Source organism: Salvelinus sp. IW2-2015, unplaced genomic scaffold (genome assembly GCF_002910315.2).
Source record: "Salvelinus sp. IW2-2015 unplaced genomic scaffold, ASM291031v2 Un_scaffold3749, whole genome shotgun sequence".
Classification (NCBI taxonomy): Eukaryota; Metazoa; Chordata; class Actinopteri; order Salmoniformes; family Salmonidae; genus Salvelinus; species Salvelinus sp. IW2-2015.
Window position 1 is genome coordinate 1 of NW_019945025.1, and position 27,306 is coordinate 27,306.

The window sequence follows — 27,306 nt, forward strand, 5'->3', positions numbered from 1 at the left end:
TTTTTCTGTTGAAACGATGTGGCTATGCAAAATCACTTGATGTTTTTGGAGCTAGTGAATGTAACGCGCCAATGTAAACTCAGATTTTTTATATATATAGGAATTTGTCAAACAAAACATGCATATATTGTGTAACATGAAGTCCTATGAGTGTCATCTGATGAAGATCATCAAAGGTTAGTGATTAATTTTATCTCTATTTCTGCTTTTTGTACTGCTATATTTCGCCTGAAAAAATGGCTGTGCTTATTGTGGTTTGGTGGTGACCCTAACATAATCGTTGTTAGTGCTTTCACTGAAAGCATATTTGAAACGGACACTTTGGTGGGATTAACAACAAGATACCTTTAAAATGATATAAACACATGTATGTTGTGAGGAATTATTTTAATTATTCGATTTCTGTTGTTTTTGAATTTGGCACCCTGCACTTTCACTGGCTGTTGTCATATCGATCCTGTTAGCGGGATGCAGCCATAAGAAGTTTTAAGGAAGCTGAAAGTAACACAGGCTCTGGTGTGTCTGTAAGCCTCACACTGTGTCACTCCCATTGACTCTGTGTGTGTGTGTGTGTGTGTGTGGTGTGTGTGTGTGTGTGTGTGTGTGTGTGTGTGTGTGGTGTGTGTGTGTGTGTGTGTGTGTGTGGGTGTGTGTGTGTGGTGTGTGTGTGTGGTGTGTGTGTGTGTGTGTTTGTGTGTGTGTGTGTGTGTGTTGTGTGTGTGTGTGTGTGTGTGTGTGTGTGTGTGTGAGTGAGTGAGTGAGTGAGTGAGAGTTCAGAAATCACGTAGAGCTCCAAAATCCGCCTTAATGGATTCGTCTGAACACGCCGCAACTGGATCTATAACTTGTTTGAAAAAAAAACATTCTTAACCATCACCAAACGGACATTGAATTATTCTCGTAAATTACGATAGATAAATGGCTGGTTCTTTTTTTCCTTACACGTGTAGGTGTTTTGTACTTTGACGTGAAGTGGTCAAATTAGCGCGTTATTACCGACCTTTAATCACAGAACATGGGTCTCAACTTAAAAAAGCGTTGAGGCCTCGACGCCATCTGTTCTGGGCTAAAAGCCCATTTGGCCAAACCAGTGCTCACCGAATTTCATCTTCGAAGTCTTTCCGTTTAGGAGAAACGCCCATGTCCGTTGGTGATGTTTTGTCCATTTGCAATAAGCAGCCAGTCGCCATCTGGTGGAATTTTCCAGTACAGCGGAAAAAATGACCAAATATTTAAAATGTTATAAAACGGAAACCAAATGTCCGAGAGACTTTTTTTCGATGACTTCCCAGAAGATCGAAGCCCTGGGCACGACCTGAGGTCATCGGCCTATTTTAATAACACTCGTGGACGTCTTGTAAGGGACCGTACATTTGCAATATGGAGATCCTCATCAACCATATGGGTAATGCCACTCGCGTCCCTTTGTGTGCTTGGCCTAACTGTGGGCCTCCTAGTTTGGTACACTCTTAGCCGGCTTGGGGCGTGATTGTATGTCCCCATAGTATGTTATACCAAGTCACCGACTGAAAATAAACTGCAGTTATGAATATAACTACTGTTCACTGAAGGAGGGAACAGGTTTAACGTATTTTTGCCCCACGCTGTCAAGGGGTTTGGGCTCGCTGAAGAGCAGTACTGAATTGAGGAAATTAATGCGAGCCCTGGGTGTGTTGGCCCGTTGGGTGTGATTTCAGTTCTTCAGGTGAATATGACTAGTCGTTGACTCTCCATAGTATGTTATACCTCGTTCCCTCCTTCAGGGAACAGTAGTATAGTCATAACTGTACATTTCCTTTCCGTCGGTCACTTAGTATAACATATTACATCCTTTCAAGTGAGCTTTGTAAGGATCGACGCAGGAGATGAGAAGCAGGTACAGGGAGTGAAGTGTAATAAAGACAGACAAGCAACGGAACAAGAACACCATCTGGACATAAACAGAAACGCGACAAACAATGCTACAACAGGGAACAACACAGAGGAGCAGACGTATATGCAGGGGCAATCACCAAAGTGAGGAGGTCCAGGTGAGTCCAATGAGCGCAGCTGTGCGTAATGATGGTAACAGGTGCGTATTGATGACAGGTGAGCCTGGCGCCCTCGAGCGCCAGGGAGGGGGAGCGGGAGCCGGCTTGATAGTACCCCCCCTCTAGGGGAGCCACCCGGCGTCCCACCTGGGCGAGCTGGACGGGCCGGCTGAGGCGTAACAGCCTGACGATCCCGCTGCGGCGTAGAAGCCCTATGGGCCGGCTGAAGCATGACGTGGGATGGGAACCTGCCGAGCCAACCGTGGCAAGGAAACCTCTCGAGCCAGCTTGGGCGCGACAGCCCGAAGAGCCAGCTTAGGCACCCCTGGTTCCATCAGCGGCKGAATCCAAGCCTGACGTCACCAACAAAACAAGAAAATTCATGGGCTGGCTGAGGCATAGGAGCCCGACGAGAAGCATGACGTGGGATGGGAACCTGCCGAGCCAACCGGGACAAGGAAACCTCTCGAGCCAGCTAAGGCATGACAGCCCAACGAGCCAGCTTAGGCATCCCCGGTTCTATCGGCGACGGCCCCCGGGTCCAACGTCACCAACAAAATCAAACCCTAAAAAACTCCCTGATGCTTCTTGTAATGGTGTCCACATTCTGTAAGGATTGACGCAGGAGATGAGAAGCAGGTACAGGAAGTGAAGGTTTAATAACTGACGGACATGAAACAGAACAGGAACAGCGTCTGGACAGGAGCACATAACAACAATGAATGCAGGCACAGGGAACACCACAGAGGAACAGACAGATATACAGGGGGTAATCAACAACRTGAAGGAGTCCAGGTGAGTCCAATGAGCGCTGCTGCGCGTAATGATGGTGACAGGTGCGTGTAAAGAAGGGTAGCCTGGTGCCCTCGAGTGCCAGGGAGGGGGAGCGGGAGCAGGCGTGACAAGCTTACTATCTAGATATTTGTGTTTCTATTCTTGTGCTTCACACACACACACACACACACACACACACACACACACACACACACACACACACACACACACACACACACACACACACACACACACACACACACACACACACACACACACACACACACACACACACACACACACAACACACAAAACACAACACACACATCTCTGTACTACACAACACTCTACTGTAAAGTATGTGGTGCCCACGGTGGTCTAACACTCCTGCAGGTCTCTCATGCGTGTAGTACGTCTGGCATGTTATTCTCATCCTATTTCACCGATAAAGTGGTTTTACCTCAGGCTGATTCAGGCAAAGACTGCATCATAGAAGCTCTAAATGGCTGACACACACACACACACACACACACACACACACACACACACACACACACACACACACACACACACACACACACACACACACACACACACACACACACACACACACCTGGGACCCTGCCATTGGGGGCGGCTGTGGTGTTTCCACCCTAACCAACCAATCTCATCTCTTCATCTCAGGGCTGAGTGGAGGTATGGAATGAGAGAATACAGCCATCATTTTGTTGGCTAATAAATCATTGTCCTATTTATTGGGGTAGAGATGTATTTAGTGGACTATTTCATTGTGCTTTTGGGCTATTGAGTTAAAATGTCCTCTCCTTTTGACAGAACCCTATAGAACTGGATGAGAGAACCCATCCCTATCTTTCTGTCTCTCGCTTTTGTGGTTTCGCTTTTGTGGTTTCCATCTTTCCTTTTTAATTTTCACTCTTTTATGTTACCCTTTATCTCCTTTTCAGTCTCTCTCTTTGTCCGTTTCCTCTACCTCATTCCCACTTTCCAATCTCTCTTACTCTCATTCACTCCCGTTTCCTCTCCCTTTCTTTCTGTTTCTCATTATCAGCACCGTTCGCTCCTCTGCTCTTATGCAGTCCATTCCTGCCAAAAAGCTCTTTCAATTAGCTGAAGCTGAATCGGAAGGCCCTCCRTTCCACTCCTCTCTCTCCCTCTAGAAAGCATGGTGTGTGTGGAAGGCAGCAGCCAGCACCTCCTCTTCCCCGACACTCTCCCTATCAGACTAGTTATCTCCTATCTTTCAACTCTACTACACACTGCTACTCTGTCTTTGTTTCTCTCTCTTTGTTTCTCTCTCTTTGTTTCTCTCTCTGTCTCTCTCAATTCAGTTCAATTCAAAGGGCTTTATTGGCATGGGAAACATATGTCTCTCGCTCTCTCTCTGTCACTCTCTTTCTCTCTCTGTCTCTKTTGCTATATTTCTCTCTCTTGCTGCCTCTCTCATAACCTCTCTCTCTCTGCCGCTCTGTCTCTCTCTCTCTCTGCCTCTCTCATAACCTCTTTCTGTTTCCCTCTCTGTCTCGGTCTCTCTCACAACTTCTCTCTCTCCCCCTTCCTGCTCTCTCCCCTTCTCCAAATAATTAGTCCATATTTACTATATAGATGTGACGTATTATTCATACATAAACATTCATTCATCTATCTCTCTCTCTCTCTCTCTGTCACTGTTTTGCCCTTTCTCTCTCTCTGTCGCCCTCTCTCGATGCCTCTCTCATAACCTCTCGGTTGCTCTTTCTTTCTCTGTGTCTCTCTCATAACCTCTCTCTGTTTCTCTCTCTCCCCCCTTCCCGCCCTCTCTCTCCTTCTCCAAACAATTAGTCCATATTTACTATATAGACGTGACATATTATTCATATATTAACATTAATTCATCTCTCTCTGTTTCTCTCTCTGTCTCGGTCTCTCACAACTTCTCTCTCTCCCCCTTTCTGCTCTCTCTCCTTCTCCAAACAATTAGTCCATATTTACTATATGGACGCAAAGTATTATTCATATATAAACATGAATTAATATCTCTCTGTGTCTCTTTTAATAATGACCCATTCATATACCACGAGAACAACCAATCAGTAGTCCATACAGTCCCTTAATTATTGAAATGCTCAGTCTGTCGGATCAATGCACACAGATACATAACCTTGGCATGTTGACAACATGCTGTTTGTGTGAGGCAATGCATTTAGAATACATCATTGTTCACAATATTCTAATCCCCGAGTAGGGGACGCATCTTGGTAACTCTGCATGTCAACACATTGTGTGCTGTTGTTCATCATTCAAGTTGACATGTTGACAAATAGCCGTGTGTAGTTTTTCAGTACCGTAGCCAGTTTCTTGAAGGCTCACAAAGAGCTTCAGTTACTATGGGTTGTGTTCAATAGGAAGAAAATGGAGTGAAACGGGGAGGTACTACTTAAACATTTCCGATAAAAAAAAATGTTTGTGTTCTGTTGCAAAACGTTTTTCTACTGCGTGCCCTACTACGGTCCACGACCCAGCTGAAGCTACAGTATTACTATCATCTGGGTAGGAAGATACCAACCTGTAAAACACGAGAGACTCGTGTCTCCCCATACAACCCGAAGGAAGAGTCCGTTGCTRTCCAGGGCGGATATGATAAGCCCCGTCTCACAAAGTGTCCCAAATGGCACCCTATTCATTTGACATTTGACCAGAGCCCTGGTCAAATGTAGTGCACTACTGTATGTAGGGAATAGGATGCCGTTTGGTAGGCAAGAGAGTCTTCCTCCAAATCCACTCGGCTACCCAGGAATGACATGTCTGTCCGTCAATCCTTTGTTTGCGCCCCAAATGGTACTCTGTTCTCTATATAGTGCACTACTTTAGATCAGAGGCCTATGGGCCCTGGTCAAAAGTAGTGCACTATGTAGGGAAGATTGTGCTATTTGGGATGGAGACTCTCACAGTGCGACTCTCCACAYCACCGGATCGTGTGAACAAGTTGTGGGCTCACTTTAAAGCAGACACATTTTGGCTGCTTCACAGAGACGCTTTCAGAGTGTGATACTGATCAGATATTGTCAGTCTGTCTGAGTTACTGTATAGGCTAGAAAATCCTATATGTTTTTTTCCTTAGTCGCAGTATAACTTTACCTCTCTCTCTCTCTCTCGCTCGCTCTCTCTCTCTCTCTCTCTCTCTCTCTTTCTCTCTCTCTCTTTCTGTATTTTTCATTTGAACAGTTGGTAAGCGAGAGGCATAATGCTAGCATCTGCGTACTGTATGGGAATGATAAAGCATTAGGTTTTGTTATCTCCAGTCGATTATGTTGTTATTTGTCTTAGTCTTGCGGGAGTTCAGACATGGGGACACATCACATGACGCATAAAAGCTACATCAATACTGCACAGCTACCAAATGACAAATGGCACTGCCTGGTACAGTTATATTCCCAGCTTGCATCAATTATATTTATCTATCCATTTAATGTTGGGCTGGATGGAACCATTGATATAGACTCAAGTGTATCTACTCTGCGTCTTGTAAGTGAGACTGTCGAAAGAAGTGAGAGACAGAAAGAGAGGAGTTCAAATCCAAATCAAATCAAATTTTATCGGTCACGTACACATGGTTAGCAGATGTTATTGCGAGTGTAGCGAAATGCTTGTGCTTYTAGTTCCAACWGCGCAGTAATATCTAACAAGTAATCTGACAATTCCACAACAACTACCTAATACACACAAATCTAAGTAAAGGAATGAAATAAGAATATATACATAGAAATATATGCATATATTCAATGACAGAGCGGCATAGACAAGATGCAATAGATGGTATAAAATACAGTATATACATATGAGATGACTAATGCAAGACACGTAAACATTATTAAAGTGGCATTGTTAAAGTGACTAGTGATCCATTTATTAAAGTGGCCAATGATTTCAAGTCTGTATGTAGGCAGCAGCCTCTGTGTTAGTTATGGCTGTTTAACAGTCTGATGGCCTTGAGATAGAAGCTGTTTTTCAGTCTCTCGGTCCCTGCTTTGATGCACCTGTACTGACCTCGCCTTCTGGATAATAGCGGGGTGAACAGGCAGTGACTCGGGTGGTTGTTGTTGTCCTTGATGATCTTTTTTGGCCTTCCTGTGACATCGGGTGCTGTAGGTGTCCTGGAGGGCAGGTAGTTTGCCCCCRGTGATGCGTTGTGCAGACCTCACCACCCTCTGGAGAGCCCTGCGGTTGTGGGCGGTGCAGTTGCCGTACCAGGCGGTGATACAGCCCGACAGGATGCTCTCAATTGTGCATCTGTAACGGCTTGGGTGGTAGACTTGGTAAGAAAGAAAAGATGCCCCTATCTCACTCTTTCCYTCTCTCTTTCTGTCTCTCTCTCTTATCTCTCTTTCTCTGTCATCCCCCACTCTCTCGGGTGAGATGACTGTTCTCATGGCAACGCAGCAGATTGCTTGAAAATCGCTGTGGTTGTTGGGCGCCATGGCAACACATTACATATGACGGGGAGTCTTTCTCTGTCGGGGTTTTTTGTTAACAATCATACATGTCACCCATGGTGACTGACACACGTCACAGTCAGCACAGTTCAGTCCAGCGCCACACTCCACRCACACCTGCACTTGAACATGGTCAGCTTGGTTAACATGGGTGGCAACAAATTCCTTTGGGTGGTGTTGCATTTTTTGGTTTCATAATTCTAATTCTAATGTTAGGCACCTACTGCTAATATCCCATGTTACATGCGCTTTACAGTAGWACAGTACTACACTTTACGTGCCAGACATTTCAGGGACACTGTATTGGATGCGTACAGCTCTTTGAAGGTGTGTTAGATTTAGTCAAATACATACTGCGTAGTGACAAGGTGTAGTAGGACAGACAGATCTCGCTTTGTCATCTTCATCGTYATCTGTCCATTGTTCTTTCCCCTCATTGTTGAAATGAYCTGGTGCCCTCTCTCTCTCTGTTACTGTCAGTTAACTGTCTCAGGAATCTCATCAAGCACACATTTAACTGCAAACGTTGCTGCCCTCCCTCTCTCTCTGTCTCATTTATAGACCAGTATTTATGTATTTCCTGGACTAGAATTGTTTCGGAGGCAGGCAGAGAGTTGCCATGGAGACGGCGGCCGCAGCCGCGGCAACGAACACACCAGAAAGGAGAGCGAGCAGAGAGAGAGAGAGAGAGAAAGCGAGGGTGCAGGTCACGGGTGGGGGAGAATGATTTGAGTTTATCTGGCAGTGGCACGCACTTGTCGACACACACAGTACATGCTGATACTTATTCACACAAGCACTTTATACATTATGTCTCTCTCTCTCTCTCTCTCTCTACTCTCGCTCTCCCTCTTACTCTCTACTCTCTACTCTTTCGTTTTTCTCTCTCCTCTCTTACTACTCTACTCTCCTTCTTCTCTACTCGCGCTCTCTCTCTTATTCTCTCTCTATTCTCTCCTCCTCTTTTTCTCTCTCTATTCTCTCTCTCTATTCTCTCTTCTCTCTCTTTCTCTCTCTCTATTCTCTCTGACTCTTTCTTCTACTCTCTCGTCTACTCAATCTCTCTTCTCCCTCTTTCTCTCTACTCGTTTACTCTCTCTTCTTTCTCTCTCTCTCTTCTTTCTCTCTCTCTCTCTTTCTCTCTCTCTCCCTTTATCTCTCTCTCTTCTCTCTCTCTGTCAGAAGTGTGTGTTACAGACTCTCAAAGTGGATCATCTGTGCTACGGTAGCTTAACTTGTTCTTAACTGACTTAAATACAGGTCAAAAAACTGACCAGGCAACCTTGAACATTAACATACAATAACTCAGGTTCTCAAAGTCAATGCCTTCATGACTTCTTTGCTTTGTGTGTTTCTGCAACCATGTTATCATTTCCACTGTGTACATTAGGGTTTGCAGTTGATTTAGAACCGAAAATATGCAGTTGGGTCATTCACCGTTGCCTTTTGAGAAGTTTAACTTAGTCCCTAAAAACGTTTGATTTCACATACTTTTAACATAAAGAGCACATGTTCAAATAAAAAAATGACGTAACAGGGTTGACTGTAACAGGGTTGACTGTAACAGGGTTGACTGTAACAGGGTTGACGATTTCATCTTAAATCAGCCATAAATCCCATTGTGAAGGGGGATGGAAGCTTGCTATGTGCATCAGGGAGTGGCAACTAAATGTAAGCTTCACAAAATAATGGAAAGTGTTTAAAACATTTCTAGTCTGTTTATCTATGGGTAACAGGTTAACGTCAACCCGCTCAGTTTTCCAACACAAAACACCAGAAATGGCCAAAAAAGGTTAGAACCAGCTCACCTGCTTTCATGATGATTTGACTATTTGATGATTCATGTTTCTTTATAATTTCGTTTTCACAAAGCAGTAGTTTCAACATGCGTAAAAAGGGACGTAAATGAATCACGAATCACGTGAAATAAATACTAACGTTAAGAAATGCTTTGTCAAAGCAACAAGTAACTAGGGTTTACAATGACATAGCGTGTTAAAACGTCACAGGGGTGCGCGAGGGACATGTCAAAATGCTCAATCTTTCATTTATTGATTTCTCCTGTGGTCTATATTAAAGGGCACTTCATTTCACATAACAGCCTTTTAAAATTCAACTATTGACGACAATTTCTGCTTAAAATGTCAAGGGACGCAAAAGGCAATCTTTTTGTGGGACCCGTGTTTTTGTAAGTCGCCCTGTATAAGAGCACCTTCTGGTTTTAGTCAAATGTATTAATGTTACTGTAGTGTGAAACCACCATGTGTCATACAGTATATTAGAGTGTTTAGTGGGTAACACTTTACATCCAGTTACTCTATAGCAGTAACAACATTGTGAGGTGTTTTGCCCAGTATCAGTCAAGTCATTGTTGTTGTTTGAATTAAGGACTGCAGTTAAGACATTCTTAAACCTGTGATGTAATGGTGTAATATATAGTAACGTTGTTTCCTCGCAGGTATTGATGAACGTGACGTTCGAGGGACGTAACCTGTCGTTCAGTGAGGATGGATACCAGATGCATCCAAACTGGTCATCACCCTGCTAGACAAGCAGAGACGCTGGGACAAGGTGAGTATCTCTCTTCTTCCTCTCCTTCTCTTTCTATGTCTCTCTCTCATTCCCTCCTATTCTCTGGTTCCTTTCTTGATTTCTCTCATCCTCTTTTTCTTCTCTCTTCCTCTCTCTCTCTTTCTTTCTCATTCTCTTTTCTCTTTCACTTTCTCCTCTCTCTCCGCTGTTTATTTCTCTTCCTCCTCTCTCTCTTTCTCTCTCTTTATTTGTCTAAGTTTTATCTGTCGCTGATTATTTATGATTATGCACACCACCCAATCACTCATCCTCCTCGCTCTCTCTCCTCTCTCTCTCTTCCTCTCTCTCTTCTCTCTCTCTCTCCCTCCTTCTCTTCCCTCCTCCTCTCTTCCCTCCTCTCTCTTCCTCCTCTCTCTCTTCCCTCCTCTCTCTTCCTCCTCTCTCTCTTCCCTCCCCTCTCCCTTCCCTCCTCCCATCCCAGGTGGTAAGTGGAGAACAGCTCCCTGTCCTGAAGTACCACGTGTGGCCCAGGTTCGAGCTGTTCCGATGGGAGGCCGGGAGGACGACACCTGTCCATCGTGACGCTGGAGGAGGCTCCCTTTGTCATCGTGGAGGACGTGGCCCCTCAGTGGCACCTGCATGAGGAACACGTGCCGTGCAGGCAGCTTAAAATACTGTAAGACAACTTTGATCGACCTCAACCAAATACACAACCCTATACTGTATTCCCTCTCTCCTATTGATCATATCTTGAGTATGATGCCAAATTCAACTACAGCCGTTTACATTACCTCCTTCATGAAACAACTCAAAGTACTGTGAAAACTATAGACCTATATCACTATCACAGGTGGCTGGTGGCACTTAATTGGAGAGAACGGGCTCATAGTCATGGCTGGAACGGAATCAATGGAATGGTTTCAAACACATCAACACATGGTTTCATTCCATTCACTCATTCCAGACATTATTATGAGCCGTCCTCCTCAGCAGCCTCTTGTGATCACTATTGAATATAGACGTCAATGTTTAGGGTGTCATACCTGTAGCTCAGAATCCTATGAGAACATAGACAATATCTCTATTAAAAAAGAGCAATATCTTTTTAAAAACAGAGCATTATCTGGATTAAAAACAGACCAATATCTGGATTAAAAACAGACCAATATCTGGATTAAAAACAGACCAATATCTGGATTAAAAACAGACCAATATCTGGATTAAAAACAGAGCTCAAATTCTACTTTTAGGGCAGAAAATGTCTAGGACCTTCATGGCATCTATAAAACGGAAGCATCCGGTTTTAGGGGGAAAGCAGAAAAGAGGTCAAGCCTGAACCGGATGCTTCCGGTCTCCATCACCCCGCTCAGGTGTTTATTTTACGCCTGCTACATTAGGTTAATAAGCCCTTAAGCATCATAATACCYGTGACTCAACTTAATCAGCTTCTGTAATGTATTGTTTTTATTCACATAATTCAGATAGCTGAAATGATATTAAGGGTATACATTAATGAATGAATTAAGGGTACGTTAACCTTTGTTATGTTGACTCTATATATAACATGCTGGAGGCTTTGTACTGTATGTCGTGTCTGTCTTGTATTTMTTTTTCTCCGCTGTCCATATCTCTCTCTGTCCTCCTCCCTTTTCCATGCCCATACTTTTCTATCGTGCTGTACTTCTTTCCCTCTAATGTGTTTTGGTCATTTCATCTATCTCTCCATTTCATCCTTTCATCCTCTCTCAATCTATTTGTCTTCTGATAACCCCCATCCCTTCCCTCCCTCTTCCTATATCTGGACTATTTTACTTTTCTCGTCCACATTTTGTTCACGCTTCACTACACTTACCCTTCTTCAGTTTCTCCACTTCACCTTGCCCTCCCATAATGGAATCCCCTCATTGCCCTCCTTTTTCTCTCACTCCTTTTCTCTCTCTCCTTTTCTCTCACTCCATTTCTCTCTCTCTGCTGGCCTATCTAAATTCCCTGGAGCTCCTGCCTCTCATTCCTTGCCCTTTCCTCCTTTTATTATTGACATTTCATCCTCTTCTCACCTCTCCTGTCAACCTCACCATCACTGTTTATTTATTGTTTCTCCCCCTCTCTTCTGATCATCCTGTACCTGTCCTCCTCTCTTCTGATCATCCTGTACCTGTCCTCCTCTCTTCTGATCATCCTGTACCTGTCCCCCTCTCTTCTGATCATTCTGTACCTGTCCTCCTCTCTTCTGATCATCCTGTACCTGTCCTCCTCTCTTCTGATCATCCTGTACCTGTCCTCTCTTCTGATCATCCTGTACCTGTCCCCCTTTACTCTGATCATCCTGTACCTGTCCCTCCTTTCTTCTCAGCATCCTGAACCTGTCCCCCCCTCTCTTCTGAGCATCCTGTACCTGTCCCCCCCTCTCTTCTCAGCATCCTGTACCTGTCCCCCCCTCTCTTCTCAGCATCCTGTACCTGTCCCCCCTCTCTTCTACCGCTCTTTGATTGGCCCCAATTATTTTTGCCTCCTGGTCATTGATGTCTACCTGTGCCCCATTATCCTCATTTTTCTCTCTCTTTCTCTTTCTTATCTTTCCTCTCTTTCTATTGCTCTTCCTCTCGCTCTTATCCTTTTATTTCTCTCTCTGTGTCTCACTCTTTATCTCTCTTTCTCTGTCATTCTCCCTCTCCCTCCCTCTCTCTCTTATCCTCCTCCTTCTGTCTTTTTCTCCTTCTGTTTCAATTTCAATTTTCATGGGAAACATATGTTTACATTTCCAAAGCAACTGAAATAGATAATAAACAAAAGTGAAATAAACAATAAAAAAAATGACAGTAAACATTACACTCACAAAAGTTCTAAAATAATGAAGACATTTCAAATGTCATATTATGTCTATATGCAGTGTTGTAGCTATGTGCAAATAGTTAAAGTACAAAAGGGAAAATACATTTAAAAAATCTCTCTCTCAGCAACCAGACAGTACCTGGCCAGTACACCAAGCGCTGCTGTAAAGGTTTCTGCATCGACATCCTGAAGAAGATCGCCAAGCAGGTCAAGTTCACCTATGACCTCTACCTGGTCACCAACGGAAAGCACGGCAAGAAGATCAACGGCACCTGGAATGGAATGGTCGGGGAGGTGGGAGTTTGTCTGTTCTTTCTCACTGACTCTCTTTGGCCGTTCTTTTCTTCTTCTTTTTTTCTCTTTTGGCGTTCTTACTCTTCCAGATCTGGGTTCGAATAGTACTTGAAATGTGTTCAAATACTTTGACTGTTTGATTGATTGAGTCTGCCTGAAGTGCTAGGAGGGCGGGGTTTGCACGTGTGGGACTATTCTATTGCTTCTATCGCACCAGACAAGCTCAATTGAGCGCAGCACAAAGTATTTTGACTGACGATGAATACTATTTGAACCCAGCAGGTCTGATTTGACTGCCTYTATATCCTAGCCTGCGGGGGGCTTTGATCCGCTCATTTCAAGTCTGGGAGAGAAGGAGAGGAGGCTCTTCATCAGACTCAGAGAGGGAGAGTTAGCAGCGGGAAGAACCTCAGGGAAAGCCCCTACCTCGCCGGCATTAATTCCCATATTAAATCACACAGCACGTGTTAGATACAGCACTGTACTACATCCTTTATGAAACGATGTCCAAGTTAAACGATCGCGGGTGGGAAGAAGACATGTGTAGCCTTGCCTGACAACTGATAAATGTTGTATTTGTATATCAGGGACAGAGATGCTGTGGAATGGATTCCTCTGGCATTATAAAACCTTGACTGGATTCTGTAGTAAAACGACAGGGAGATGTGTCAACGTAGGCACACCCGGCTTATGCAAATGCACAGGCATGCATGTTCTCATCATCTAAGTACAGCTAATGATTTCATTTAGATAGGAGAGAAGGAGGGAGCCAAAGATAAATGAGAGAGAGAAATGGGCACAAACAAATGAAAAACATCAGGAGGAGGAGGGAGAGAAGAGGGAGAGAGCAGAGGGGAGGGAAGAATTCATGCTCACTCTGCTATGTGTTTACCCTGTTAACACAGCCTGTTGTGGCCCACTTTTATACACTGCCCAAGGCCTCAGGTATTAACAGCTAAATATACCTGTAGAGACTCAGAGGAGGGAGGGACGGGAGTGAGTGAGGGGAGGGAGGGATTAGGATATAGGGGAGAGAGCAGGGGAGGGATTGGTTCATGGCAAGAACAGAGCTATTTCCAGCTGTAGTAGTGATTCACTATACAGTGTAGTAACCCAGTTTCCTTCTCCTTCATTATTTTTCGCAGTCATGTTTCGTATCAGATCTAAAATGGCAGCGTATGTGAAGGGAAAAGGTGACCTCTCATGGATATACAGTAGTTTACAGTTGTAGTATAAAGTAGTGACCCAGTTTCCTGCTCCTTCGCTGTTTCTCTCGGTCCTGTTTTGTATCAGATCCAAAATGACCTCCCACTGACCCTGTCTCTCTCATTGACTCAGGTGGAGCAGAAGAAGGCCCACATGGCCGTGGGGTCGCTCACCATCAACGCGGAGAGGTCTGAGGTCGTTGACTTCTCYGTGCCCTTCATCGAGACGGGGATTAGTGTCCTGGTCTCCCGTAGCAACGGCACTGTCTCCCCCTCCGCCTTCCTTGGTGAGAATCAGAGTACCACTGGCACCTGGTGTTGATGGAGATGCTTCACGTACATATGTCGTGACTTGACTTTAACATTATTCTGAAGACTGTTATTTATCTAATTAGCTAACTATGTTTAATTGTTACTCAATGAAATGATTCATGTAACAATTAACTCATTGGGGTCTGGGGCACCATGAGAGCGGTTCTTTAAAGAGTTACCATCTCCCGAATTAAACTCTAAAAAGGTCTTTACCTATCACATCTATAAACAGTCAACTTATTAATCWTAACCTCGTATCATATCATAATTTTGAACAGTCATAACCTCCTTGCATCTGTAAAAAACCCGAAACTTACTTATAATTCAGTATTACACAAATTGGTTTAATTATTTATTTTCTAGTTAATTAAATGGGAACACACGATAAACATACACACTCTGCACCAGCTTTTGCCTGGAGACTGAAATACACTAATACACTGAAAACAGATCCCTAGCGGAATGACAACAACATGGATGTCTGTTAAAGAAGAGATGGAGAGAGAGAGGGACAGAGACACTTAACATTGGTACATTCAGAAACTACTCTCACCTACAGTAACCATATACTTTGCACACAAACCACTGCCCGCTTTGAGTAAGAAATCATGAATGTATTCATGTGAAACGCCTGGGTTCGCCAGGGATCTCTCGGTGAACAGGGCAATCTTGGAAAGGGGGTTGGGCCTTTTTGCAGCACACTTGTAAGGCTCTGATTGTCCAAAATGGTTCCAACAAGTCTTCTACTGTTGTCCTTCTTTGTAGGTATCCGGTGACTTGTCATGTAGTCCTGAACAGAACTACAGAGTTGATTTTCCTTCCATTCACTCTTGAAGATGATTCTTTGAAGATAGGCTAGCCAACCGTATCGATGGTTTCGCAGTGGGGTGATGAGAGTAGTGTAAGACGATGGCTTGAGTAACAGGATGGTCCTACTTAACTTTACTTAGGACAGCTAATCAGTCGTACCAGTGATTGTCCGGGAGGTGAGTTTATCGTCTCCACCTCGTGTTGAGTTTCAAAGTTCAAACCACTATAAACGCACATCTGCAGCTTCACACTTTTCTGGCCTCCACGGGTGAAAGGGGGTTTGATTGAAGTTATTCATTGCAAACCTGATCTGACCTATTTGGATTATCCTGGACAGTCATGACACACACACTCAGTAGGCTACATAACCACACAACACAACATGTCGGAAATAACACGCACACACACACACATCACACACACACACACACACACACACACACACACACCACACACACACACACACACACACACACACACCACACACACCAACCCACACACACACCACACACCACACACACACACACACACACACACACACACACAACACACACACACACACACACACACACATGGTTAATAAGCACACACACACACAGACACGGAAATAACCACACACACACTCACAGACATGATAAATAAGCACACACACACAGACACAGACATGATAAATAAGCACACACAAGACATGGTAAATAAACACAACGCGCACACACACAAATGCCATTACCTACTTGGTCATTGATGAATTTGTTTAATTTACCAGCCTTCGTCTGTCTCCCTCCCTACCTCTCCTCTCTCTCTCTCTCTCTCTCCCTTCCTCTCTCTCCTCTCTCTCTCTCTCTCTCTCTCTCTCTCCTCTCTCTCTCTCTCCCCTCTTTCTCCCCTCTCTACTCCCTCTCTCTCCCTCTCTATCTTCTTCTCTCAGAGCCGTTCAGTGCGGACGTGTGGGTGATGATGTTTGTGATGCTGCTGCTCGTGTCGGCGATTGCTGTGTTTGTGTTTGAGTACTTCAGCCCGGTCGGCTACAACCGCTGCCTGGCAGACGGACGAGGTGAGAGAGAGGATACACACACACACACACACACACACACACACACACACACACACACACACACACACACCACACACACACACAGAACACACAGACACACAGACACACAGACACACAGACACACACACAGACACACAGAGAAAGAGCGAGAGAGAGAACTTGTCAATTGAACACCTTTCTCTTCCCCTCTGTCACCAGCCAGGCAGCAGGCAGCCAAGGTTGGGAAATTAAACACATTGAAACATTTCCACTCAATATAAGGAGGACACCTCAGTCACTCCCGCCACACTCTTTAAATGAAACACATATAGTGTGTGTCCCAAATGGCACCCAATTCCCCATGTAGTGCACTTTTTTCCAGGGCTCAAAGGTCAAAAGTAGTGCACTATATAGGGAATTGGGTGCCATTTGGGACACAGACATCTAGTCATCAGGACACCGCCACCTAGTCATCAGGACACAGCCATCTAGTCATCAGGACGAACAATACAATAATAGCTGTTCTTAGATGGAGCTGTAGWTTAAAATGAAAACCTGTCTAACATCATCATCATTACACAATAACAGAATGCCTTGGGCGTCATTAAGCACGAGTAACAAGTCTCCCTGTACCTAAAGACATCATGTTGTTTCCCAATACACCGACTGGGCTTTGATCCTGGGTCTCCTGTACGACACAAGATTGTGTTAACCCGCCGAGCTAAAGGCTAGGCATTGGCTTGGGGAGCTAACGCAGGTCTTAAGGTTACTCTTCACATAAACCACCACCATTACACCTCCGTTAAACMGTTTCCACAGGTCCATTGTGTTGAAAACGAATACAGAAAAACCAAAGTTGTGACAGAATGTTTATGACACTACCCACAGAATTGAATAATGTTCCCAACACCCCAAAACACAAAATCAACGGTTCCGTTTCCACGGCAGCAGCAGGATTCTATTTTACACTGTGCTTCTTTTCTTCACACCCTCCCTGGCTCCATATACAATGCAGAGGAACGCATTAACATTCCACCACTCCAGCCCACTCAAGATAACATCATAGGAGTTTTATATCCACACTGCTTTTTGTGTTGTTGCTTTATATTGGCGACAGGGGGATAAGTGTGTAGTGATGAGCCAGGCAGGGCAGGATAATGGTGGGTTATCTACACTGTCTGTTGCTGCTGTATAATGTACTACAATTCACTGTAGCCACTGTAGAAAACAGAGAGGGAGAGAGAGATAGGAAGAGAGAGAGAAAGAAAAKAGAGAGAGAGAGAGAGATGTTGGTTCCTCTGCTGTTTACGCGCCCACGGTATCATGATTTAATGACTTCCAATACAGGTTATGTAAGCCGTGTTAAGCGCACATGCACACACAAACACACACGCACATGCACACGCACACACCGTGTTGTATTGTATTGCTTGTTGCTGCAGCTGTAGCATAATTGTAGCCTTTTGGACACCAATCCACCCCCACCTTCACCCTCCTTCTCTCGCTCTCTCTTTCTCCCTCTCTATCTCTACCCTTCTCTCGCTCCCTCCTTCACACTCTCTCTCTCCCTCCTTCACTCTCTCGCTCTCCCTCTCTCTCCATCCTTCACTACATTCCCTCTCTCTCCCCTCTCTCTCCCTCTCTCTCTCTTCTCCCTCCCTCTCTCTCTCTTCTCTCTTCCATCCTTCACTCTATCCCTCCTCTCCCTCTCTCTCCCTCCTCTCTCTCTCTCTCTCCCTCCCTCTCTCTCCCTCTCTGTCCCTCTCTCCAAGCCCCCCTGGATGTGGATGCAGATAGCCAGCCAGGCGTCAGTTCTGATTCTGCACAGTGGAGCCTGGTATATAGCAGGAGCCAACTGGCTTTACGTCCCAATACTTCCCAACAGGATGTCCTTCCTCTCCTTTTGTTCATGATCATTGGCAGGCAGAAGGACAAGTGTCCACCATGTTGCTTTCACCTATAACACAACTACCTCAGATCAATGGCCCCATAACAAAAAGCCAACATCAGGACTATTAAATGAAGTGCTTTTTAATTGGAGCATAGCCACCAAACCAATCAACTCCCTTCTTCCTTTCCCTCCCTCTCTCTTGACTCCTCTCCCCATCCCTCTTTTCTTCCCCCAGAGCCGGTGGCCCCTCCTTCACCATCGGCAAGGCCATCTGGCTGCTGTGGGGCCTGGTTTTCAACAACTCTGTTCCGTCCAGAACCCTAAAGGCACCACCAGTAAGATCTATGGTGTCGGTGTGGGCCCTTCTTCGCTGTCATCTTCCTGGCCTCCTACATGCCAACCTGGCTGCATTCATACCAGGAGGAGTATGGTGGATCAGGTGTCGGGCCTCAGCGACAATAAGGTGTGTGCGTGCGTGTGTGTGTGTGTGTGTCTTCACCTGCCTGAATGTGCCCAGCGTTGCGTTTCCCAAGCAGATTCATTTCGGTTAGTCCAGAAGCATAATGCATTAAGAGCATTTGATGGAACCCGGTGCCTTGTCCACCTCACCACACCAACCCCTGCTATTTCTATCTTTTTCTCTTCTCTTTCCGGTCCCCCCCCCCCCCCCCCACACAGTTCCAAAAACCCAACGCTTCTCCCCGCCATTCCGTTTCGGAACGGTGCCCAACGGAAGCACGGAACGGAACATCCGCAAAACATTACCCGAGATGCACCAGTATATGACCAGCTTCCACCAGAAGAACGTGGACGAGGCCCTGGCAAGCCTCAAGGGAGGGTGAGAGAAGGAGAGGGAGGGAAGAGGGGGAGAAGAGGGAGAGGGAATGGGTGGAGGGTTAGGGAGGGGGGAGGAGGTCAGGGAGAGGAGAGCGATGGAGGAGAATGGTGAGGGAGAGGAGAGAGGATGGTTGGACATGGAGGGAGGGAGGGAGTGTGGGTGGGTGGGAAGCTAGCAGAGCTGCTGCTGTTGCTTGCTGCTGCCTGCCACTGCTCCTTAGCTCAGAATAGCAGCAAGCAACAGCCTGGTGGTTGTTGGTGGAGGCTGAGAGCTGATCTGATGTGATGGTCTCCTCCCTTCTTCCTTTCCAAGAATTAAGAATGCAGAGTGCAGGTTAGAACATTAGAGCTTCATATAGCCATCTGTGGGTTTCTCTTCTTTTGGCTTGGTTGGGAGGGAGCTGGTTGAACTGCTAGCTAGCCATTGGTATTGTAAGATGGTATGTCTGCAGGGGTGTGCATCACTAACATGCTGTAGCCATGGGGAKTTGATGAGTTGTGGGTTTGTCACCTAAACCTGTCATWGGTCACTTACTTAGTATAAACGTAACATGTGAAGTGCTGGTCCCATGTTTCATGAGCTGAAATAAAAGATCCCAGAGTTGTTCCGTAGGCACAAAAACCTTATTTCTCTCATATTTTGTGCACAAATGTGTTTACATCCCTGTTAGTGAGCATTTCTCCTTTGCCAAGATAATCCATCCACCTGACAGATGTGACATATCAAGAAGCTGATTAAACAGCATGATCATTACACAGGTGCACCTTGTGCTGGGCACAATAAAAAGCCACTCTAAAATGTGCAGTTTTAATCACACAACACAATTCCACAGATGTCTCAAGTTTTGAGGGAGCGTGCAATTGGCATGCCGACTGCAGGAATGTCCACCAGAGCTGTTGCCAGATAATTAAATGTTAATTTCTCTACCATAAGCTGCCTCCAACAACGTTTTAGAGAATTTGACAGTACATCCAACTGGCCTCACAACCGCAGACCCTGTGTATGACGCTATGTGGGCGAGCAGTTTGCTGATGTCCACGTTGTGAACAGAGTGCCCCATGGTGGCGGTGGGAATATGGTATGGATAATGAACACAGTTGCATTTTATCAATGGCAATTTGAATGCACAGAAATACCGTGACGAGATCCTGAGGCCCATTGTGAGGCCCATTTTTTWAAAGATATCTGTGACCAACAGATGCAGATCTGTATTCCCAGTCATGTGAAATCCATAGATTAGGGACTAATTAATTTATTTGAATTGACTGATTTCCTCATATGAACTGTAACTTGTTACATGTTGCGTTTATATTTTTGTTCAGTATATCTGTCATTACTAGGCCCTGCAGTTTTTTCCAGACCTTGTGACCTCACCAGGAAAACTCCAGGCCCATGTACAGGCTATAACCAGGGCCCAGAGTTTTACTGGTTCAGTCATACGATCAGGAAAAAAACTCCTAACCCTGAAAATAACCAATATCTACAATTACTAACACTTTGCCTGACCAGTACTGACCACTAACTATCCTCCACTATCTCCCTCCCTACTCCTGCTCAGTAAACTGGATGCCTTCATCTACGATGCTGCTGTGTTGAACTACATGGCCGGGAGGGACGAGGGCTGTAAACTGGTGACCATCGGCAGCGGGAAGGTGTTCGCCACCACCGGTTACGGCATCGCCATCCAGAAGGACTCTGGCTGGAAGAGAGCAGTGGACCTGGCCATCCTCATGCTGTTCGGCGATGGTAAAGCTTCAGCTGACATGCGATCRTAGTCCTACAGTAGAATAGAATATTGAATAGTCATTTATTAGTCCATCTGCAGAGACAGAAATTCTTCATCTGCTCCCTCCTCCCCTCCCACTTCCCAAGACAACACACAGACACACAACACACACATTTTGGGTAGGAGCACAGCTTCAGCCAACCACAGAGCAGCACCCCTGCAGCTACACATTTAGCAGCAAGTGYCTTGCTCAAGGGCACAACGGCAGGAGATGGTACATGGGATCTGAAACCAGCTTCCTTCTGGTTGGTAGTTCATCTCCCACTTGCATTGTCGAATCCCAGGATTCGAACACAGGATGCTGGATACCACAGTCTTAATTACACTGCTGAGTTCCATTGGCTTAGACATATTATATATTGTACTCCTAAATGTGTCCTATCTAGAATCTATGGTCCACAGTATGTATAGTAGAAACACTAAGTGGTCTTGAGAAGATACCTGGATGATCACCTCACCTCCTTCAGAGAAACGTTCTATTACACTGAGTGTACAAAAYATTAGGAACACCTGCTCTTTCCATGACAAAGACTGTCCAGGTGAATCCAGGTGAAAGCTAAGATCTCTTATTGATGTCACTTGTTAAATCCACTTCAAGCAGTGTAGATGAAGGGACAGGTTAAAGAATGATTTCTTAAAGCCTTGAGACAATTGAGAACATTATATTTGTGTATGTATGCCATTACGAGGGTGAATAGGTAAGACACCGGTTTGAGTGTGTCAAGAACTGCAACGCTGCTGGGGTTTTTCATGCTCAACAGTTTCCTGTGTGTATCAAGAATGGTCCCCCACCCAAAGGACATCCAGCCAACTTGACACAAGTGTGGGAAGCATTGGAGTCAACCATGGCCCAGCATCCCCTGTGGACGAATTGAGGCTGCTCTGAGCGCAAAAGGGACTCAAATACACACACACACACAGCGCCACACACACACACACACACACACAACACACAACCACACCAACACAACCACAATGGCTCGAATGCACTTGGCATTTTCTATCATAGCATGTCCCAGTTTTTGTAATGTATGGGAGGTCATTACAGTGTGAGAGGGATATGGTCCGGATTGTTTCAGACCGTTGAAAGTCTCTTGATACCAAGAGGCTAGGGATTTGGATTCGCCACTGAAAGTGAGGCTCACATTACAGTAGCATACATCTCTACAGTATGTACCAGACTTGGGTTCAAATACTACTTAAATAATTGTGAATACTTTACCTGTACTTGGCTGGCGTAATGGACAATAGAATCCTCAAAACTTTTAACCCCACCTAGGAAGGAACTCTAGGCTGGCTAGAGAAAACGCTCAAAGTAATTGAAAGATTTCAAGTGGTGTTTGAACCAGGTCTGCGATCTACTGCCAAATGTATGTGATCAGTCGTTCATTTCATTCAAACGTTAACGTGCTGTTAAAACACACTTTATATAAACTAGTAAAGAGCTCAGAGTTCACCCTCACTGGGTGTCTGCTAAGGTCATCCCGTTATAATCCATACAACATGGTTATCTATGTTTGTCTCGTGTGTGTGTGTGTGTCTCGTTTGTCTCGTTGTGTGTGGTGGGAGTGGAGGTCTGGTGGGAGTGGAGGTCTGGTGGGAGTGGAGGTCTGGTGGGAGTGGAGGTCTGGTGGGGATGGATCTGTGGGGTGGAGGTCTGGTGGGGAGGAGGTCTGGTGGGGGTGGAGATCTGGTGGGTGGGGCTGGTGGGGGTGGAGGTCTGGTTGGGGGTGGAGGTCTGGTGGGGTGTGGAGGTCTGGTGGGGGTTCTGGTGGGGAGGAGGTCTGGTGGGGATGGAGGTCTGGTGGGGAGGAGGTCTGGTGGGGTGGAGGTCTGGTGGGGAGGAGGTCTGGTGGGGTGGAGGTCTGTGGGTGGAGGGTCTGGTGGGGAGGGAGGTCTGGTGGGTGAGTGGAGGTCTGGTGGAAGTGGAGGTCTGTTTGGGTGGAGGTCTGGTGGGGTGAAGGTCTGGGGTGGGGTTGAGGTCTGTGGGTGGAGGTCTTGGTGGGGGTGGAGGTCTGTTGGAGTGAAGGTTTGGTGGGGTGGAGGTCTAGGACATACAGATGTAGGATCTTAATTAGACCAGTACTGTTTGTAGCAAAAATAAACCTGCAGAAACAGGATTTGAACGTTTAGTTCATAAAGTTGCTTGATCGGTGGTTAGGCTATTAGCTGGACAAAGGTAGGCTCCATACAATACTGTTAATATAACTGTGTGTTAGTGCAGGTTTTCAGTGAATTTATGTAAATCAATAAGCTCATTTGCATTTCTTGCAGCACAGGACAATTCTCAGCAACATAAGAGTGATCAATAAAGATCCCTACATCTGTACATGGAACACATACAGAAGTGAATAGCATTGATTAAGTAGGACACTTGTAGGACTTCCCATTGATTCTATTCTACAGGGCCAACGAAAACAAGAACAGCTCAAGTCTTGTGCAAACATATTTCAACCAGGTCTTGTTGGAGGAGTATGAGGTCAACCCGAAGACTGCATTCCTACATCTGAGGAGCTCAAAGTCATCTTGACACAACCTGCTGAGCTTTCTTCACGTCCTTCACTGTAGCCTACTTTAACAGGAAGTCTTAACAACCAGGCAGGCAAAATGTGCTACTGTCCAGGCAGCGAGTGAGTTAGCACACTGTTAGCTACACAAGCACTAGAAATCCCTTTGGTGAGATACAGACTCTGGTGGCTCACATCAAACAAATCTCACCGGACATGTCCTCCCCAATCTCCCTCCTCTTCCCCTCAGCACCAATTCCAGGGCACAGAGGGGGGGCTATGGAGACATATTTTAGGGTGGGACCGGCGATCACATGACTGTGTGGTGTACTTCCTCCCGGACCCCAAGGACTAGCAGAAGTCCCATGAGGCTTTTGTTCCCACATCAAGACCAGATAACGAGCGACTTGCATAATCAATGATTAATGAAGATTATCTGTGACGGGGGATGTGTGTGGGGGGACATAACACAACATGACATGTGTTGCACACACCAGGAACCTTGTGAGAATGCTGCATGTGAGAATGCTTTCATTGACTTCTGTAACTGTACAAGCCTTGGTATCATGCATGTTACATCAGAAGTTTGTTTTACGCACTGCTTTAGCACACTCCGCCAACCCTGATGTCCTTGCCGTGTCTGAATCCTGGCATAGGAAGGCCACCAAAAATTCTGAGATTTCCATCCCCAACTACAACATTTTCCATCAAGATAGAACTGCCAAAGGGGGAGGAGTTGCAATCTACTGCAGAGATAGCCTGCAAAGTTCTGTCTACTTTCCAGGTCTATGCCCAAACAGTTCGAGCTTCTAATTTTAAGAATGAATCTCTCCAAAAAAGTCTCTCACTGTTGCTGCTGTTATAGACCCCCTCAGCTCCCAGCTGTGCCCTGGACACCATATGTGAATTGATTGCCATATATCTTCAGAGCGTTCTGTTAGGTGGCCTACTGGGATATGCTTACACCCTGGCAGTGCTACAATCTAAGCAGATGCCCTCAATCTCACACAAATTATCAAGGAACCCACCAAGTACAACCCTAAATCCGTAAACATGGGCACCCTCATAGATATTATCCTGACCAACTTGCCCTCCAAATACACCTCTGCTGTTTTCAATCAGGATCTCAGTGATCACTGCCTCATTGCCTGCATCCGCTATGGGCCTGCGGTCAAACGACCACCCCTCATCACTGTCAAACGCTCCCAAAAACCATTCTGCGAGCAGGCCTTTTAATCGACCTGGCCTGGGTATCCTGGAAGGATATTGACCTCATCCGCTCAGTAGAGGATGCCTGGTCGTTCTTTGAAAGTAATTGCCTCACCATCTTAATAAGCATGCCCCTTTCAAAAATGTGAAACTAAGAACAGATATAGCCCTTGGTTCACTCCAGACCTGACTGCCTCACCAGCACAAAAACATCTGTGACGGACTGCACTAGCATCGAATAGTCCCCGCGATATGCAACTTTCAGGGAAGTCAGGAACCAATAACACAGCAGTTAGGAAAGCAAAGGCTAGCTTTTCTAAACAGAAATTTGCATCGTAGCTCTAACTCCAAAAAGTTTGGGACACTGTAAAGTCCATGAGAATAAAAGCACCTCCTCCCAGCTGCCCAACTGCAAGGGCTAGGAAACACTGTCACCACGATAAATCCACGATAATCGAGAATTTCAATAAGCATTCTTCTCTCCATGCTTTCCTCCTGGCTACCCCAACCCCGGCCACAGCTCTGCAGCCCCCACAGCTACTTTTCCAAGACTTCCCCGCTTCTCCTTCACCAAATCCAGATAGCAGATGTTCTGAAGAGCTGAAAAACCTGGACCTGTACAAATCAGCTGGGCTAGACAATCTGGACCCTCTCTTTCTAAAATGATCCGCCGCCATTGTTGCAACCCTATTACCATCTGTTCAACCTCTTTCTATTGTTGAGGTTCCTAAAATTGGAAAGCTGCCGGATCATCCCTCTTCAAAGGGGTGACACTCTAGACCCAAACTGTTACAGACCTATTCCATCCTGCCTGCCTTTCTAAAGACTCGAAGCCAAGTTATTAACAAACAATCACTGACCATTTCGAACCCACCGTACCTTCTCCTGTGCAATCCGGTTTCCAGCTGGTCACGGGTGCACCTCAGCCATGCTCAAGGTACTAAACGATATCATAACCGCCATCGATAAAAGACAGTACTGTGGCAGCCGTCTTCATCGACCTGGCCAAGGCTTTCGACTTTGTCAATCAACGTATTCTTATCGGCAGACTCAACAGCCTTGGTTTCTCAAATGACTGCCTCCCTGGTTCACCAACTACTTTCAGATAGAGCTCAGTGTGTCAAATCGGAGGCCTGTTGTCCGGACCTCTGGCAGTCTCTATGGGGTAACACAGGGTCAATTCTCGGGCAGACTCTTTTCTCCGTATATATCAACGATGTCGCTCTTGCGCGGGTGATTCCTTGATCACCTCCCCGCAGACGACACATTCTGTATACATCTGCCCTTGTTGGACACCAAAACAGCTTCAAGCCATACACACTCCTTCCGTGGCCTCCAACTGCTCTTAAACACTAGTAAAACTAAAATGCATGCTTTTCAACGATCGCTGCCCACCCGCCCGCCCGACTAGCATCACTACTCTGGACGGTTCTGACTTAGAATATGTGGACAACTACAAATACCTAGGTGTCTGGCTAGACTGTAAACTCTCCTTCCAGACTCATATTAAACATATCCATCCAAATCAAACTCCTATCGCACAAATATACGCTGCCAAACATACCCTATAAAACTGACTATCCTACCGATACTCGACCTTGACGATGTAATTTACAAAATAGCCTCCAACACTCTACTCAGCAAACTGGATGCAGTCTATCACAGGGCCATCCGTTTTGTCACCAAACCCCATATACCACCCACCACTGCAACCTGTATGCTCGTCGGCTGGCCCTCGCACATATTCGTCGCCAGACCCACTGGCTCCAGGTATCCATAAGTCTTTGCTAGGTAAAGCTCCACCTTATCTCAGCTCACTGGTCACCATAACAACACCCACCCTTATCATGTGCTTCAGCAGGTATATCTCACTGGTCATCCCAAAGCCAACTCCTCCTTTGTCCGCCTTTCCTTCCAGTTCTCTGCTGCCAATGACTGGAACGAATTTCAAAAATCACCAAAGTTGGAGACTTATATCTCCCTCACTAACTTTAACATCAGCTATCTGAGCAGCTAACCGATCGCTGCAGCTGTCACAGCCCATCTGTAAATAGCCCATCCAACTACCTACCTCATCCCCTATCTGTTTTATTATTTTTTTTTGCTCTTTTGCACACCAGTATTTCTACTTGCACATCATCATCTGCACATCTATCCCTCCAGTGTATATTGCTATTGTAATTATTCGCTTACTATGGCCTATTTATTGCCTTACCTCCTTACGCCATTTGCACACACTGTATATAGACTTTTTCTAATGTGTTATTGACTGTACTTTTGTTTATTCCATGTGTACTTCTGTGTTTGTGTGTTCGCACTGCTTTGCTTTATCTTGGCCAGGTCGCAGTTGTAAATGAGAACTTGTTCTCAACTGGCCTACCTGGTTAAATAAAGGTGAAATAAAAATAATAATAATAATTGACTACAGCTCAGCGTTCAACACCATAGTCCCACTAAGCTCCTCACTAAGCTATGGACCCTGGACTAAATACCTCCTTCTGCAACTGGATCCTGGACTTCCTGACAGGACGCACAGGTGGTAAGGGTACGCAACAACACATCTGCCAGGCTGATCCTCAACACTGGGACCCCTCAGGGGTGCATGCTTAGTCCCCACCTGTACTCCCTGTTCCCCACGACTGCGTGGCAAGCACATCTCCAACACCATCATTAAGTTTGCTGACGACACCACAGTGGTAGCCTGATCCCCGACAACGATGAGACAGCCTATAGGGAGTAGGTCAGAGACCTGGTAGTGTGGTG

General features: G+C 45.6%; 1 pseudogene; it reads left to right on the forward strand.

Moving 5' to 3' along the window:
* Nucleotides 1–12,859: 12,859 nt before the first annotated feature.
* Nucleotides 12,860–27,306, forward strand: part of LOC112076432 (glutamate receptor ionotropic, NMDA 2B-like) — a 28,262-nt pseudogene continuing 13,815 nt past the window's right edge.